Here is a 20068-nt window from a genome sequence, read left to right as displayed (position 1 = left end):
CGCTCTCCTTCTAGGAGACTCTGGATACAAAATGAGCCATGACAGGTGATGCCATGCCCCGTTACGTGGCTCACATTTCTATTGTAATGTTCTTGTATATGTATTGTATGTACTAGTGTAATGTATGTTCTCTATGTATGTTATTGTTTGATTCTCATCATAGTATTCTCTATCTGTATGTTATTGTTTGTTTCTCATCATAGTATTCTCTATCTGTATGTTATTGTTTGTTTCTAATCATAGTATTCTCTATCTGTATGTTATTGACTCATGTATAAACTGACTCATTGTATGTTTCATTATTCGAGTAATAGTATGTCACACCCCAAAACCGGAACTGCGGAATCGTTCGGGGGTGGAGGACGTCATGTACAGTATCACAACAATGCAAAGGAGTAAACAAGCAACAACATCATCCATTGCATTAATAATATAATTTCATACAAGTGTGTTATGTCAAGTTATATAGACACCAAAAATAATATACATCAAAATAAAGATGAGTCTTGAACGAGCTCCATCTTCGCAAAAACCTGGCTCCGGTACCTGTCTACTGTCGACCTGAGAATACAAGTTATTTTGAAAGAGTTTATCAGCTTTAAAGCTGGTGAGATCATAAGTATATTAGTGTATGTAGTTGTATGAAAGTGTTTTGTAAGTTTGTAATTGTATATGTTTGTAAAAGTTTGTAATTGTTTGAACTCTCCTAGAAAACCCTATGTTTCCTACTAAAAGTAGCCTACTACCAAGGCATCTAGTATCTGTGAGTGTGTCTCTTGTAAGAGTGTGTATTTTCCCAAATCCGACTATCATTAACCAAAAATATAGTTTTTACATTATTGTTTATTGTGTAAATATCACAAAGTAAATGTAATGGGAAAATGATATACCACTGTAGTGTTGTATTAAGTAACTACTGCTGTACTAACTACTTTAAACCAATTGTTATTTAAAGTACCATGTGATCGGCCTGTATCCTGCTACCGACTCAATAGAAAAATGACGATGTAAGACGTCGTAAGAAATGACGTTTGGCACCAGTATAGATCTATACATAAACTCATACGCTCCCCATTTAAGGAGATTCTGGATACAAAAACGGTCATGGCAGGTAGTTCCATGCCCCGTTAGGTGGCTAACATAACTGTAATAATGTATATGTAATGAATGTGCTAGTTGTATTGTATGTTCTACCTCTGTCTAGCCTGTATGTTCTCTCTGTATGGTATTGTTTGTTATCTCTTTCTCTGTATGGTATTGTTTGTTATCTCTTTCTCTATATGGTATTGTTTGTTATCTACTCTGTATGGTATTGTTTGTTATCTACTCTGTATGGTATTGTTTCATGTATGAACTGACTCTTTGTATGTTTCATTGTTCTAGTAATAGTATTAGTATCTTCCTAAACTACTCCTATAGTAGCTTACTAGTAATGTATGAACATGTATGTATACCCTTGCTACCCAAAGGTATGGAGCTGAATGAAAGAAGGAACCTTTGTATCTATATACATATACATAATATATAATTAGGATTCAAACGACCTTCGGACAGATAACCCTAATACCCTAAGTCCACAACCAAACAAGGAATAGGAAGTAAGGTGAGCTATCAGTCCTAAGTCCTTTCAATCCTACTTATATAACTATATCTATATAGATACACATTTAAGAGAATATAAGTTTAAAAGAGTTTAAGTAAAAGTATTTGACATGAAAAGGAGTTTGTAAAACAGTTTGAAGTAAAACAGTTTGGTAACACAGTTTGAAAAGTAAGAAATCCACTTGTTTGGTAGTTATTAATCACATGTGATTGATATAATAACTATAATAATTCAACTTGTATTCCCCCCCATAAAAACATTTAAAAACATTTAAAAGGTTAGTTAAGGGGTATCAACTCACCTGTAGTGAGTGGTTTGGATGAACTGATGATATAGGATTGTTAGGTGTCAAGTGAAGACTTGTACACACAATGATCCTAGTTAACATATAATAACACATATATGTATCCAATTAGTCTTTAAACAACTAATTAACAAAGTTAAGACATCCTAGGGCATGAAAAACACCTTATATAAGTGTTATAAGTGCTAAGGATTGCATCTAAATGTTGTAGGACATTGCTATTGAGTTTAGGGTTCAAGGGAACCCTTTATATGAGTTTACGGTTTTGTGACCATAACTCATTGAGTTTACGGTCATAAAACCATGAGTTTACGGTCGTAAACTCATGCTTCTTTGACCATGTGTTGTTTTTAATCTCTACAGAAGCATTTCCACTTGAAGTATAAGCCTATGGAAGTGATTAGGGCACCATTTCACTCCTAAATGGAGTTTATGGTCCTTGGACCATTTGCCTTTGCGTTTACGGCCGTAAAGCCAAATGGTTTATGGTCTTTTGATGTTTTCATGTACTTAACTCATTAGGGAAGGGATCTATGCAAGTTTCCAAGGCTTACAAGGGACTAGGGCACACTTTGGCACCCTTTTTAGGGTTTACGGTCCAAGGTGTTCTTGGACCGTAAAGTCCTTTGATCCTTGGTTTCCTTGGTGTTTTCTTGATGTATAGAAGTGTAACAAGCCTTAATATACTCTAGGATAGAAGTACTTACAAGATAGAGGCTTGAAAAGGTGCTAAAAGTCCAAGAACAATAGTGTGTGTTCTTGGTGAAACTTGAAGATCTAACCTTTTGGAATAATTTCACGGATGGAAGTGTTTTGAATCACTAGATTAAGCAATATATCAACTTAATAGGGCTAGAAACACTTACAAGTTGAAGATCTTGAAGAATTGTTGGATGATACTTAAGAGAGAATTGAGTTTGGATCTTGAATTTGTGAAAAATGGTAAATAATGACTAAGTGTCATATATATACCCCCAATTAAGGGTTTACGGCCGTAAACAACTTTGTTTAGGCCGTAAACACCAAACTCTTGGAGCTTTCGGACTTTATTGTTGCACAATAAACCCTAGAGCATCCTCTCTCCTGGTATCTCCTGAAGTACTAACTTAAAAAGACTCGAACTTATTCCAAAAAGCTTGAAAGTTAGCAGAAACTGTTCTGACTTCTATTGAATTGAAATGTTGTACAGAATAGAAATTTTGGGTTGTCACATAGTATTAGTAACTTCCTAAATTATACCTATTATAGTTTACTAGTAATGTTGTTTATATGTATGCACATGATTGTATACCCTTGCTACCCAAAGGTATGGAACTGATTGAAGGAACTTTTATATCTATACACATATACATAATATATAACTAAGATTCAAACGACCTTCGGACAAATAATCGATACCCTAAGTCCACAACCAAACAAGGAATAGGAAGCAAGGTGAGCTATCAGTCCTAAGTCCTTTCAATCCTACTTATATAACTATATCTATATAGATGTGCATTTGCTCAAGTATAAGTTTAAAAGAGTTTGAATAAAAAGCATTCAACATGTAAAAGTATTTGATAACCATTTGAAGTAGTTCTGTTTGATAAAACAGCTAATTGAATAGCAATCATTTGTTTGATAGTTATTAATCACATGTTATTGATATAATAACTATAATGTTTCAACTTGTATTCCCCCCCCCCATAAAAGCATTTAAAATCATTTAAAAGATAGATTATGGGGTATGAACTCACCTGTAGTGAGTGGTGCGAATGAAAGATCGGGTTGTAGGATGCTAAGTGCTAAGTGTAGACTTGAGCACAACGGATCCTAGTGAGCATATATTGGCATATATATGAATATAATTAGTCTATATACCACTAATCATGAAAGGAAAACACCCTAGGACTTAGAAAACACTTAGATTAAAGTGTTAGAAGCATCAAAAATCTTCTGAAGTGGGTGTACGGTCGTACAAGGTCGTGTGCGGCCACCTGGTGTGCTGCCCATTGGGTGTGCGGCCAGGTGTGTGCGGTCAGGGAGTGTGCGGCTGCACACTCCTAGGGAAAATGGTCAAAAACGTGTTTTTAAGGTTATATCTTGTATCCCTTAAGTGTGTTTGATTGTTTGCTAGCATACTAGTTGAGTTTGAGGTCTTAAAGCACCAAATTAAGGGGTGTGCGGCCACATGAGTGTGTGCGGCCGCACACTCCTTGAAGATCGAATTCTGGACTTTTAACAAGGCTCAAATATAGCTAAACACATGCAGGAGTAGGGTACTTACAGTGTATAAGCTTATGAGGGTGTTTGGAGCTCAAGAACTTAGTAGGTGTTCTTGGTGTTCTTGAAGAACACTTGACGATCTAAATAAAAGGAGTAATTTCATGGATGAAATCATGTGTTGTTACTTAGGAAGTGTATTGAATCAACTTAACATAAGGAGAAACACTTACCACTTGAATATCTATAAGAAAATTCGGATGATAGTTGAGAGAGAAGTGTGTTCTTGGATTAGGAGTGTGAAAAGAGTCTAAGGAAGGATGAGTTCTACCATATACATTCGTGTGTGCTGCCAGGAGGGTGTGTGCGGCCGCACACCCAAGTGTGCGGCCGTACACTCCTAATGTTGGAGTGTTTGGCCACTTTTTGCGTATGGTGAACTTGCGGAACACAAATCCAAACTTTTAACTTGAATCAACTAGTTTTAGAACACCCAAATGACTCAAAACAAAGCTAGGAAATAGCAAAAACGAGTCTAACTTTAATTGATTTGAAAAATAGCACTAGATGAAAATTTCGGGTTGTCACAGTTATAAAATATTGTGTTGGGTCCTAGCCGTAATATTTCATATTGGGTGTCATATTAAGGACCTTGAATCAACTTTCTTGAATATCTCCCAAAAGATGTCTTGTTTAGACATCTGTGATCTTCCCAAATCTCTTGGAAATTTACTTCCTCTACCTCCTCCAATTATTCTCCCTAACCCACAAGTTCAAGGTCACTCAAACCCTATAGGCAAGCAAGGTCTATGTGTGCTCACATCTTGGGGATGAAGTCACATATTGACAAGCTGGGAGAGTTGGGTGTCAAAGTCTTAAGAAAGTTGGATGCTCAACCACTTTCTAAGTCACATAGTAAGTTCCTTATGGACTACTATGTAAAGGAATATGACATGACCCTTAATGATCTTATCTATTTGCTTTGTGCTGCTTAATCAACAATGATTTGGAGCACTGGCAGAGCAAATGTGATTAGTAGATCAACTTCCCAAACCTTCAATGGACATTGACAATGGTAACATTGGATACCCAGTAAAAGCTTTCTCTTCCTAATGGAAAGGGATCCGCCATAGTCAACTCGGTTGACCAAATGGTAAAGAGAATGGCTAAGTCTGAGAGAGTCCTACCAAAGGGTCTATATGTGTCTATTGCCAAAGGAAGGGGCATTGATTGCGAAGCTGCCTATTTACCTGAAAGATCATAAGGTTGATCAAGTCAAGAAGTTTGACTCTATTTCAGGTAAAGTACACTATCTAACTCTGTTAAGTTTCTACTCTGAGACTCTCATTACATGATGTGACTGGGTCACATGTTGATGTTTAAGAATCAAAGAAAAGTGAAGAAACATAAAGGAAGTGTATGCTGATTCTGATCACAAAGATGGATCTCGATTGCATCGTTCAGTGATCAGAATTTTGAGCTGTTACTTAGGAGTTATGATATACTGCTTAGGAATAGATAACAACAAGTCTTTCATATGCTTTTGCACTGTAAGGATAAGTTTTTCTGCAAAGTTTTAAAATTAAAAGGAAATTTTTTATTTTATTTATTCTAAGTATCCTTACAATGGCATTTGTGAAAAAATTGTTGCTTATATGATTCTATTGATAGCAATAATGGAAAATGGATTTGTTTCTTTCATCTGTGGTAGTGTCTAAATTTACCAAATAAGGAAAGATTCTCATCACCCAAGGTTTCAGTTGGATAGAAACTTGGAAATCATGCAAGTTGTATAGTATGATGAATGAGCATTTTCATCTTTGGAAAATTAAGACTAATTCCTTATTCACATGTATATGTGAGTTAAGTGAAGGACTAAGGGATCAAGTACACATTCTGGTGCACTGATCAAGTCCACCACAAAAGATCGGTAAGACTATTCGTCATGATTTACTAAAGTTTAGTAAATATGGTTATACTTACAAGTTTAAGTATAATTCTATAGGTTTGGAAAAGTTTCGATGTATGGCAGAACGAATGAGCAGAATTAAGTTAGGCAGAAAGATAAAAGTTTCTCGAATCTGAAAAGATGGGAGAGTACTTTAGTATCAGGTTTTGTGATCATCTTAATGATTTAGAAATCATGTCACAATTAGTCCTCTAAGGACATCTTACAGCATTCCTATGGCTAAGAAGAGGAATCAAGAATTGTGGAAATGGTTAAATCAAGAAGATGATTCATACTTCGTTACAAAACAAGTCTTAGAGTCATACTCCAAGACTCTAAGTTGAGTGACATATCTTAAAGAAAGGTTTATAACACTTGTTAAATGTAAGAGTAAAAGTGTCCTACTCTTGTACATTTGAAATTGCTAAGTTGTGATGTTTTGGATAAAACAAAGACCAACTTAGAGTAAAAGTGTTTGTCTTGATAAAAGAGTCTGCACTATCTCTTGAATATTTGACAAGTGAGTTCTATATGTCAAGAGGACAGTGGGAGTCTTAGATATCTTGAAAAAACTTCAAGATCTAATCAAGAATAAAACCTGTAGTTCATCACTAGCACACGACTTGAGGTTTATAACCTATCGTGTTCACATATTCCTATTTCTGTGCCCATTCCAGTCAAAGTTGGCTTAGCATATGAGTTCTGAGAGTTCTCAATTGGTTGCATAACAACTTGGAAGCAATGACAGGCCCCTGTGCTGCCAGTAAGAGTGAGTTTAGTCCATATGGGTTTGGATAAGAACACTTACACCATAAACAATGTAAGTGTCATAAGGTTTTTCTACGATTCATGAAAATGATGGTGAGGAAACGCTTTCACTAAGTAGATTCTAGGTAGATAGAAAGTGTGATATTTGCATTCTCACAGTCGTTAGTGGAGCGTGTGTGGTTAACCAGCACACTAACATGGACTTGTGAGGAATGGCAAAGGTCTGAATAATTGAGACTATGATTACGGTACCCCTTTTCATAGTCCTGAAAATGTTTAAACACACATGTGTGCTATCTAAGGAAAGGTGTATGATCCTGATAAAGTTTTATCAAATCATCTCGTATCAGAAATTTGAACTTTGGTAAGAAAGTCAATACAGTTTTGATTTCTAGAAGTCCAGCTGATTTCTGAGTACATGTCAAAGCTAGTGGGAGCATAAGTGTTATGTTAATAATTCTCATGTTAGTGGGAGCATGATAATTATGATTAGTATTGCATGACAACAATGTTAATTATAGAAAACAAAAGTTTCAATTCGTGAAGTTGCAGGGATTGAAAAGTTGTTTTGCTATAATTAAGGGAGAGGAAATTATACTTCATTTCAATTCTAAAAGCTTAGATTGAGGTTTTAATTCATATTTATTATACTTTATTTCAATTCTAAAAGCTTAGATTGAGGTTTTAATCATATTTAGTCAAGGATATATATGAATTTTGTGTTGGAATAGATCAACATAAGGAAATTCTATATATGGGTCCATTATTTGCATTCTAAAATTCGATTATGATTACGGCATCCCTTTTCATAATCTGAATTATGAGAACTTGGAAAATAGATACATAAATATTATATCAAAAGACTGGTCTAGTATCATGTCTTTATGTGAGATATCATGAATTGTGTCCCATATGCTTCAGATATAGGATCGATTGCATGTGCTATAATATTCATCTTTTCTAAATTTTCGAAATGCTCAGGGCATTAAGAGGGGAAAAGTATAGAATTGGATATGAATAATTTGATTAAGTAATTGTCGACGACAATCTAAGGTTTACCAAAGATTGGTTGCTCAGGGACAGTTGGAAGTATAGTGTTAATTTTGGAAGGACCATATTGACATATTTTGAAAAGAGGCAACTCTTGTTCAGAAGTGATAGTCAAAATGGGAATATGGAAATGTTTCCACAGGTGGAAATTATTCAATCTGTGTAAGATTAGAAAAACTTAATGCAAGAAGGATATTTCCATGGAGTTGATCTCCATTGGAATACTCTGTAATGTCTGTTGACAAGTCTTTGTGACTTTGTGCATAATCATTACAAGAGGATCAATGCATATAAGTTTATAATCTAACAGATTTTGGTAAATGGCAGGATTTGGAATTCTTGCATGTGCAGTAAGGAACTGGGATTGTGAAATGAGATTCATTGGAATTATGTTCAATCGATCTATTTCACACAGTAAAGATCATAGACAAACTTAGTGTCCATACTTGATGTATGGCATAACTAATGTTTAGACAAACATAGTGTGCATACTTGGTGTATGGCATAACTAGTGTTTAGAAAAACATAGTGTACATGCTTGGAGCATGGGACAACTATTGTTTTAATTCAAGTATAACGTTGATAGTTGAAACAGTATACAATGAATAGTGGGTAATCAATATGGTGATAAATAAAAGGTGTTTTATTTATATTCATAAGTTCTGAGACCATATTGGATTCGATTATTCTTGTGTTTCACTTTGCATGTTTTGACTTCCAGAATAACTAGGTCGTTCTTCCTGAATGACTAAGTTATTCAAACCATCCACAGTCGGTCATATGTTGGAAGTAGATATGAATCAAGACTGTCATGAGTTGGCTTGTAGATGTCTAAGATGTTGTACATAGCAAAAAGGTACTACAACACTCATGAGTGCTCATAAGTTCTGAGTATTGGATTCAACCCGCGCTTATTTGAATCACTTCATGGATTTTATCACGAGTGATCATGAGACGATAATATCTTATATTCTTCAAACCTAGAGATATGAGTTGTTACTATGAGTTGGTTGTACATTGATTGCGCGAAAACGCATTGGTAACTCGATGTTATAAAACGTGCTTTTGTGTATGATTCAACAAGTAGTAGAACACGCCATATGAGTCGAAGTTTATCCATTCCTTTTACCTTTAGGATAAAAGCGATATTTGTGGGCCCCTCGATGATTTAGTGATGACAAATGTAAGTGCTCGGCCGGGCCTGGACTGATTTGATTTGTTCAATTAGTCAGTTGTCATAAATCGGAAATCGGGAAACAACAAATGGACAAAGAGAATGATTTATAATCCATGTCTCAGTCCATATGATATCTAGAATGAAGGAATATATGATCCTTTATCTAATGGACAAGTCATTGACAAAGGTCAGAGTTCATCGACAAGGTCAGAGTTTGACATCGGCTTTTAAGAGCTACGATTGCCAGTTGGTTTTTGAAGTCATACACAATAATAGTTTTAGACTTATCCAAGTGGGAGACTGTTGGATTAGTGTCTAAGTCGATAACTATAATTGGTATGTACTTGACCCGACTTGGCATGGTCCATTTGGGTTGCATGGCATCGGAACATTTGGATAGACCGTTTGTGAGAAGAGGACATTTGTGACATATTAATATATTATAAGTTCTAATATATTAATATGAAATCATGTTATTTAATTAGTATTGATCAAGAATTAATTTGGACTTAATTTAGTGATCAAAAGAGACTAATTAAATATATGGGGATTGATTGTGTAAATCATTCATTCTTATATATGTGGGCTTATGATCCATGATTCCTTATGTTGGGTTTAACCCATGTGGTGATCCATGATTACTCCATGGAGGTTAAAACACATGGAGCATAAGGAATGGGTAAAGTCATGGGTTACATGGTGTAACCCTAATGTGCACACTATATAAGGACCCCTTTAGCTCAAGAAATGGGACTAGTGATACATATATGAGGGCTAGCCGATTTGAGCATGACTGTCTTCTTCTCATGGTTATTCCATGTGTTGATGATGTTGTGTGAAGGTGTCACACTTGGGGCACTAGGCTCTCGAGCTTCATGGAGTCAAGCTACATCAACAAGGTATGTATTTCTATCTAGTTTATTACCCAAGTATCAAAGATTGTATGCTAGTTAGGGTAATACCTTGGAATATTCATATTTGCATGTATAATAGAGAAAACATAGATCCAAGGTATTTAGGGTTGCATGTACACTTAGGAGTGTTAGAATGCTCAAAACCCAACACTTTTTAGCTATAATCAAATTAGTATTTCCCTAATTCGAGTTCTATAGTCTAGATTGTGGGAGATTAGGTTCATGGAATCATGATCCAACCATTCCGACCTAGTCGAAAAAAATTATCGAGTTAGATATCTTCTAACTTAAAGAGCGTTATAAGTTTTTCTGAAGCACTAACTGCACTGAGTTCTAAGTCCGCATTGATCCTTAAGTCGCGTTCTAAATCAGCACTAAGTGTTAATGTGCCGCCTAATAAAGAAGAGATTAGGGATGATTTGCTCGCTTTCGGGTTGGCTATTAAGTCTGGAAAAGGTATATTCCAAAATAATAAAGGGTAGCACGAATGAAAGAGAAACAATCGTGGGTAAGTTCCTAGTGATGTGTGCTAAGGGTAGGTAACGAAGTTTTGGTACATCTCAAGTGTAAAGACTATTTAAGTGTCATCTTCAAAATAAATTATGAAATGCCCAAGGATTTCCGAAGCTATATTTACTACTACTGTTACTCCTGCAACAATAACCCCACATTCGAAGAATATATATATATATATTTAGTGAGTCATTGTTGCAAATGGAGGCGATGAAAGTTTATGATAAATTAAATCACATTGTGTAGATAACATTTTGAGTGTTTAGAATTGATAATTAATCTCGCCATTATCAAAATGTGTATTAATTCCATAAAAATGAAGATACATATGTGGCGATTAAACGAAGTAGTAAAATAATAAAGAGATTAATTAATGTTAAAGGTTTAAGTCGTCAATGAGGGAATTTATGTAGAAATATTCATATTACAATTTTTGAAAAAATGTCCAATTGTTTAAATTAGGTCAAATTTAAGTTTACGAGGAGTCAGAATATTATGAAAACAAGTTTGAGAGTTTAAGAACTCACTGGAAATTGCAAAGTAGAATGCTATTTTTTAGAATGGTGTAAAAATATCGACCATTGAAAATAGTGCATTCTTAATTTACTGATCCTACAAAAACAATAATTTGAAGGATAGATAATCGTAACATTTAAAACTTTTTATATATTTTTTAAAGAAAAGAAGAAACATAAGAAAATGTATTTTTCACATATATTTTCTGGATTTAGAAAGATGATAAGAACAAGGGTATTCATCTTGTGTACTAATTGTAAGGAAAATACAATGAAAATTACACTTTAAATCAAGTTTCCGAATTTAGAACGAAAGAGAAAATGTAAATAAGGATTAAGTGAATATATCAAAGTTGACTAAATCAAAATTATGACTCATGACTATACACGTATTAATCGCTCAGATTGATAAGGGTAGACTTCTAGTCTGTATGCGTATGAAATTGGTACCAAGAAAAACAAAATAGACAAAAACAAATTTAGACCATGCATTGTCTTGTTATTATGAGTTTGCGAGATATCAAATCAGAAGGAGAGCAAGAAATCAAGTGCGAGGGAAAGAAAGGGAAGGTAGCAGAAATGATTGCTATTGTTAAAATTTTAAGAACAATACGTATAGGTAGATTCAAAGCCAAGTCGATATATATTCCAAACTTCAATCTTTGATGTATGTTGATGATTAAATAGACATATGGAAGTTTTAAAGTGTTTGCTAAAGATCATGAATTATCTATTAAGTTAAATTTCATTTGTGAAAAAGAAGAAGCACTAAAATTAGTAATTGAAAATATGACAATTTTGACATTTTAGACTGGAGTTCAACAATGGTTAAAATGGATAAGGTAAAGAATCAATATATTTAGAAGAGTAATTATATATTGTTGAAAGTGTGCCACTGGAAATTTAAAAGTGAACACTAAGTTTTGCAATGCTTTAAATTTTAGAAACTTTATAGATTATAAAACTAATTTGTAATAAAATAAACAAATAAGGTCTGTTTTGAATGTAGGCATTAGTTATGTCTTGTAAACATGTTTGGAGTAGAAAGTTGTAAAAATATCATGTTGGGTTTCAAGAAAACACATTTAAGTAAAGTACAATGCCTAAATGAGGAAGTGGTCAAAAGAGTCAAAACAAAAATGGTTTTAAAGACCTGATGAAGGATTTACACGTAATATGAACATTGATGTCATAGGTTCGAGTTTTATATCATAGATTTTAAACACTTTTATACAAGAAAATGTTTTTATGTTTTTCGAAAATGTATCAAAATGGTGACAAGGTTTAAAATGGTGTATATGTCGTTAAAAGCACATATATCCATTGAAATGGATTTGAAATGAAATTTAAATAGCAATGTTAAAACCAATATTTGTTAAATTGAGTTTTGAAGAAAAGTGTTAAGTTAAAGCAAGTTGCCAAAAGTAAAGTTGGTTGTTTTTAGCGAGAAATATAACTTACATTATTGGGAAAGGTCTAGTATGTTACACGAAGTGGTTACAAATTATTGTACTTATGGTAGATAAAGCCAGTGAAATGAAATAGGTTTTTGATTGAAGATTAAAAAGTAAGAAATGGGTATATTAGTGTAGCTGATTGTACCTAAATACTAAGGCGAGTATAAAACGAGTACCGGTGAATTTTTCCCCAACATAGAGGACAAAAAAAAATTGGTTGTAAAATATTTTATAGTGTCAATGCAGTTTCGCGACCTTTATAGGGGTAAAAGGTTAAGTTATATGTGACAACCCGAAATTACTATCTTCTACAAACCATTCACTTCAATCTAATTCATACTCGTTTCTGCTAACTTTTAGCATTGTTTAGAGTCTGTTTGAGCATTCTGAGCCTAGTGCATCAAAGGAATCAGTGTTTGGATTTATCAGTTAAGGTTCCAAACCATCTAGCAAACCGTAAACCACCTCAAAAGGAGTTTACGGTCAGGAAGATTAGAGCTTACGGTCATGGTGACCGTAAACTCCCTATATATGTGTAATACATGATCATTTTGATCATTTCTTTCATTTCCAAGCCAAAATCTCGAAAACTCTCTTAAGTTGCCCAAGTTGCCCAAGACAACGGGTGGACTTGATACCATTTGGTTCATCGTCGATAGATAGACCAAGTCCGCACACTTCCTGCCCATCAAAGAAACTGACAAGATGGAGAAGCTCACAAGAACATACATTAGGGAGATCGTACGACTGCATGGTGTTCCTATATCTATTATCTCCGACAGAGATAGTAGATTCACTTCGAGGCTCTGGTAGTCACTACAAAGTTCCTTAGGAACGAGGATGGACATGAGTACAGCCTACCATCCACATACCGACGGACAAAGTGAGAGAACTATCCAAACCTTGGAAGATATGTTGCGATCCTGTGTGATTGACTTTGGGAAGGCATGGGATACTCATTTACCCCTTGTCGAATTTTCCTACAACAATAGTTATCACACGATCATAAAGGCTGCTCCATTCGAGGCCCTCTATGGCCGTAAGTGCAGATCCCCTCTGTGTTGGGCTGAGGTGGGCGACGTACAGTTAGCTAAAGGACGCATTCCTAACAGCAATCTCACAGGTCCGGAAATCATACGGGAAACGACAGAGAAGATCGTTCAGATTCGTGAACGATTGAAAGCCTCTAGAGACCGACAGAAAAGCTATGAAGACAAACGAAGCAAAATCGTTGGAATTTTAGGTGGGAGACCGCGTTCTTTTGAAAGTCTCACCCTGGAAGGGCTTGATACGCTTCGGAAAGCGTGGGAAGCCCAATCCAAGATATGTAGGGCCTTTCGAGATTCTCGCTAGAATCGGCCCTGTAGCTTACAAACTCAATCTACCTCGCGAACTCAGTAAAGTACATTCTACTTTCCACGTCTCAAACTTGAAAAAGTGTCTGTCCGACGAGACTCTTGTAATCCCACTCGACGAAATCGAGATCAAAGTCGTATCCCAATAGTCGAAGGTTTGCTGGAGTGCCAAGCGAGGACCTGAATTCACTTGGGAGCGTGAGGAGCAAATGAAACTGAAATATCCTCATCTTTTCGCTTAGTTATTTGTAACTTAATTGCTTAAATTCTAATTTCGGGACGAAATTCTCTCTAACGGGGGGATGATGTCACAACCCGAAATTTCTATCTTGTACAAACCATTCACTTCAATCTAATTCATACTCGTTTCTGCTAACTTTTAGCACTGTTTAGAGTCTGTTTGAGCATTCTGAGCCTAGTGCATCAAAGGAATCAGTGTTTGGATTTATCAGTTAATGTTCCAAACCATCTAGAAAACCGTAAACCTCCTCAAAAGGCGTTTACGGTCAGGAAGCTTAGAGTTTACGGTCATGGTGATCGTAAACTCCCTATATATGTGTAATACATGATCATTTTGATCATTTCTTTCATTTCCAAGCCAAAATCTCGAAAACTCTCTCAAGTATCATAAGATCTTCATCTTGATCTTCCAAAAATGTAAGAATTCTTTCCTTTGATTTGTTGTTACATCTCTTTATCTAGTGGTTATGCATGATTTCATCCATGAAATCTCTTCATTTTGATAGATCTTCAAGTGTTCTTCATTTCACCAAGAACACCAAGAACACACACTAGTGTTCTTGGATCCTAATCACCCTTACAAGCTTCTAATAAGTAAGTGTACTACCCTTAGCTTGTTATATACTAGAATCACTAGTTAATCACCTTGAAAACCATCATTTGTACAGGATTTGATGAGTTTACGGTTGGATCTCCTTAGACCGTAAACTCCATGACCGTAAGGTCATTAGACCGTAAACACATGGGACCGTAAACCCATTTGAACCGTGAACTCAATGGACCGTAAACCCATTGAACCGTGAACACATAGGACCGTAAACCATCTTGACCGTAAACACTTATGGTCATGCCACTTGGACCGTAAACTCTATAGGGTGCCCATATACCCTAGTTATGCAATCATATGTGATTGTATCCCTTCAAACTAAGAGTTTATTAGTCTATTAGGGTGTCATCCCTTATAATTAGTTGGTTATACACTAATCAAATACACATACATGTCATTATATGTTTATTAGGATCTTTGTGTGCTCAAGGTTTCACCTGACACTCCACATCCTATTTCCAAACATACTTCGGTATCACTCACTACATGTGAGTTCATACCCTTTAATCTATCTTTTAAATGATTTTAAATGCTTTTATGGGGGGAATACAAGTAGAAAACATGTTAGTTATATAATCAATCACATGCGATTTATAACAATGTTTCAAACAAAGGATTTCATATACTTCAAACTGTGTTTCAAACAAAGACTTTCATATACTTTCAAACTGTATTATCAATCAAACTACTTTTAAATTGTTTTATAAATTGACATCAAGTCATCAATATTTATTATTAAACTCTTCAAATGTTTTACAAAACTTCTTTTTAAACTTATATATTGTCAAATGCATGTCTATATATGTATAGTTATATAAGTAATGTTTAAAGGACTTAGGACTGATAACTCGCTTAATTTCCTTTCCTTGTTTGGATGTGGCCTGAAAGTATCGGTTATTTGTCTGAAGGTCGTTTAAATATCAATTATATATTATGTATACATATATAGATATAAAAGTACTATCAATTAGTTCAGTACCTTTGGGTAGCAAAGGCATACCTTCCTTCATTCAAACTACAGAAGTTACTAGTAAACTATAATAGATATAGTTTAGGAGAATACTATCATATACAAATACTATAACAGAGAATACAATAATAGAGAATACTATAACAGAGAACACGATAACAGAGAATACTATAACAGAGAATACTAGACAGAGAATACTATACAAAAGAATTCTATATACAGAGAATACTATACATAGAATACTATTACTATAACAAGTATACTATAACAAGATTCAGAGATAACATAATGTGAGATACTACTTCATGACACATCGACCATTTCGTTATGTCACGTTTTGTAACCAGATTCTCCTGGAGGGAGAGCGTGAGTTTGCGTATAGATCTATACTGGATTGACTATCCTACACCTCGCTGTTCGCTACAGTGGGACTTGCAAGTCCACGGGTGCCAAATGTCATTTCTTCCGACGTCTTTCATCGTCGTGTTATATTCGGTTTAGTATGGTAACAGTCTTATCACATTTTGCCTTAATTAAACCATTGGTTTTAAGGTAGTTATGACTTCAGTAGTTAATACAAATAATACTGCAGTACACATACATTTTTCCCATTATATTCAAATTGTGATCTTCTCACATAAAGGGTAATATAAAATTATATTCTCGTAACGATAGTCATATTTGGGAAAAGCTTACACTTTTACCGAGAAACAAACATACAAACAGTCGGGTCTTGGTAGAAGACTACTTTTTATACTAGTAGAAAATATAGGATTTTCTAGGAGTTTTCATACATATACAAACATTTACATTGAACATTTACAAACATTTTCATCAAACTTATACAAACCTTGACACTAAATACTTATGAACTCACCAGCTTAAATGCTGATCTACGCTTTCAAAATAACTTGTATTCTCAGGTCACCAGTAGACAGGTACCGATGACCAGGTTTTGAGAAGACGGAGCATGTTCAAGACTCGTCTTTTATTTTGATTATTCATTTTTGCTGTCTTATTACTATTAAAGAACACACTTGTATGAAATTATACTACTAATGCAATGGATGATGTTGTTGCTTATTTACTACTTTGCATTGTTATGATACTATACATGACGTCCTCCACCTCCGAACGTTTCCGCCGTTCCGGTTTTGGGGCGTGACATATTGGTATCAGAGATTTGTTTATAGTGAATCGAGTATATCAACCCATAAAAGATATACAAACTATAAACACAACGGGATTAAAATACTCTGACCAAGAGTTTATACTTTTAAGTACTAAAATACTTAACTAGAAGTATACATAATTACATACCTACATACTTACTATAGATCAGTGTCATACTAGAACATAACAAAAGTATTACGATTGTTGAACATCACAAGTAAGCTCAGGGATGTATGGTCCGTTCTGGGAGTGACATAGCCTGATCAACTATGTTGGTCCGAAAAGTGATTAGCATATGCCGAGAATGGTTGTGATGTAGCAACAAGTCTAAAAACTTACCAACACTACTCCAATGAGAACATTAGAACAGAACATAAACTTAAAATACTATAGGAGTATTTTGTGTTACTATAATTACTTATTTGTGAATTAAACAGGTCTTTATTAGTATGTCAATAGTTGCTTAGCGGATACGCTACGACTATATGTAACTAGGGTTTCATAGACTTAGAATCTGTGATCTTTGCTTTACTTCCTGTTCCTTGATTGGTTGTGGACTTAGAGTTAGGATCACTTATTCGAAGGTCTATCCTGTTTTGGTTACATATGACTGGTATGCACTACGCAAATGTTGGAGTAACTGATAAGGATCATCTTATAATTATCTTAGTTAGTACGTCTATTAACTATTTCTTTTACCCCTACTTCTCGCGTAGATAACATGGTTGGATTCCATATCCCCGGAGACCCGTACTTCCCAAATCAGGACAATGCTGGATGGCTTGATGAAGAGCCAGAAGATGATCATCCAATCACTTTGGATGATCACCTCGCAGAAGGCTTTTCGGATGGTTCTGACTCCGAACCAGAAGTCAACAACCTACCTCAAGAAGTTCAAAACCCAAATCTCAACCCCCAACCTGCATTTCAAGGTCCCACACCCTTGTGGGCGACAAACTTGAATCGTTGGAGTGATGAACTGCGTCAACCATTACCCTTAAGTGGAGACCGAAGCTTTTACAATCTCAGAGAAGGAGGCTCAGCTGACCGAGTCCTGCCCATTATGGTCCGCAGGATTGCTCGGAATAGTGAGCAAGGTAGAGCAGCCATCGACCGAGTCATGGAAATTCACGCTAACTCTGGTGTTAACACGGTCTGCATTCGCCAACTCGAAGAAGCCATGGAAAGGACTAGGAGAACCAATGCGGCTCTGCAGCAACAACTAGCTGTATCCCGAGCTGAAGTCATAGAACTTCGAGTGCGTCAGAGAGCTCATGTGCGACATCTTCAAGATGTAGTACGTCAACTGGCAGATCTGAGGGTTCGCCCGAGGAATACCCGTCGCCAGTAGGAGATGTCTGACTCATCTTTTCTTCTGGTTTAAGGAATAGCCTTTCGTATCGGTGCTCTATGAAGCACTTTTCTGTAAAATATTCCTGTCATTCAAGTACTTTAACTAGACTTATAAGCTGTCAAAATTTTACTACTTCTGATATGATGTAAGACCTACTCTTAGGTCAATTTTTCCCCAAACTAATTACATCCTTAATATCAATGATATTGGCAGTCAGCTAATCTTTTGTAGGAATCTTTGTTCAAAAACTTTCATTGTTCTAAATTGTAGAACTCTATGGAACTTATACTCTCATCTAGTTGTTGAACTATGGCGATTTAGTTCATGGGACTCAATCATTAACTTCACTATTGAGTTCTTATCATTGTACTCATCTTTTAAACTTATAGTTGAAAGATGCCTCCTCGTAAGTCAACAAGGCGTAATCCTCCGATTATTCCAACTCAAACACCACCTTCTCCACAATTTGATACGGCAGCTCTTAATGCTGCGGTAGCTGCGGCTGTTGCTACAGCCATGGCACAATACCACAACAACCAGGGTACTAGTGGAGGTGGGACAGTCGTTCATTCCACACCAGGTGATGTCATTGTGCACTCGCGAGAGTGCTCTTATAAAGATTTCACCAACTGTAAACTCCGAGTCTTCAATGGAATCGGTGGAATCATTGCTCGTCGCAATGGTTCGAGAAGACGGAATCGATCTTTGAGATCTGTGCCTGTACTGAAGGATGCAAAGTCAAATTTTCTGCATGCACCTTCAGTGATAGAGCCCGGACGTGGTGGAATAGCCATGTCAAGTCACTAACTTTAATAGTGGAAAATGCAATGGGCTGGGAAGCTCTTAAAAGGCTTATGATAGAAGAATACTGCCCGAGGGGTGAGGTTCAAAAACTGGAACAAGAACTCTGGAGCCTGACCATGTAGGGCTCCAACATAGTGGCATACACTGCCAGATTTAGCGATCTGGTGGCACTATGTCCCAATATGGTTCCCAACGAGGGGAAGAAGATTGAGAGGTACATTTGGGGGCTGGTGCCTCCATTTTAGGGGAATGTCTTAGCTTCAAACCCCACTACTTTTGATAGTGCCAAGCGATTGGCACAACGACTCATTGATCATGGATTCCTACCCCGACAACGACAACAACCCTGGCTATCGCAGAACCCTCCAAAGCCGCGGACAATAAGCGAAAGTTTTGGGATAACAAAAAGGGCAAGTCGGCGCAGAACTCTGCCAAGAAGCAGCAAGTTGTGGCTGTTAATGCCGCGATTGCACCTGCTGCTACTGCGCCAAGGAAGGAATATATACTGGAAATCTGCCCAAGTGCAACAAATTCACCTTCCATCATAATGGTGCCTGTCGGGAAATGCAGTGCACTAACTGCAACAGGAAAGGGCACACTGCCCGATTCTACAAGGCTCCGACGAGGCTAATTAACCAAGTCCCCGACATTGTTGTAGGCCAGGCTTGCTACGGTTGTGGCGAGGTTGGTCATTTCAAGAGAGACTGCCCGAAGGCAGGAAATGCTGGCGGAGTGGGAAGAATTCTGGCGATAGGGCACGAGGAAGCCGTAGCTGATCCTACGGTGGTTACTGGTACGTTTCTCCTTGATAATTCATATGCATGCATACTATTTGATAGTGGAGCGGAGAGGAGTTTCGTGAACCAAAAATTTGCACATTTACTCAAACAAAAACCACGTGCACTAGAGGAATTATTCACAGTAGAAATGGCAAACGGGAAAACGGAAAGTACTAACTGTATACACATAGTTTATACTTTAACTTTAGATAGTCATTCTTTCCAAATTGACCTCATGTCGGTCTCAATTAAAAGTTTCAACGTCATAATCGGCATGGATTGGTTAAGTCTTCTTCGCGCCGACATCATGTGCTTTGAGAAAGCAGTTCGTCTTA

This window comes from Lactuca virosa, chromosome 5, assembly GCF_052849685.1.
Source record: "Lactuca virosa cultivar CGN04683 chromosome 5, Lactuca_virosa_CGN04683_v6, whole genome shotgun sequence".
Lineage (NCBI taxonomy): Eukaryota > Viridiplantae > Streptophyta > Magnoliopsida > Asterales > Asteraceae > Lactuca > Lactuca virosa.
The sequence above is the reverse complement of the archived record's forward strand: the minus strand, read 5'-3'. Positions refer to the sequence as shown.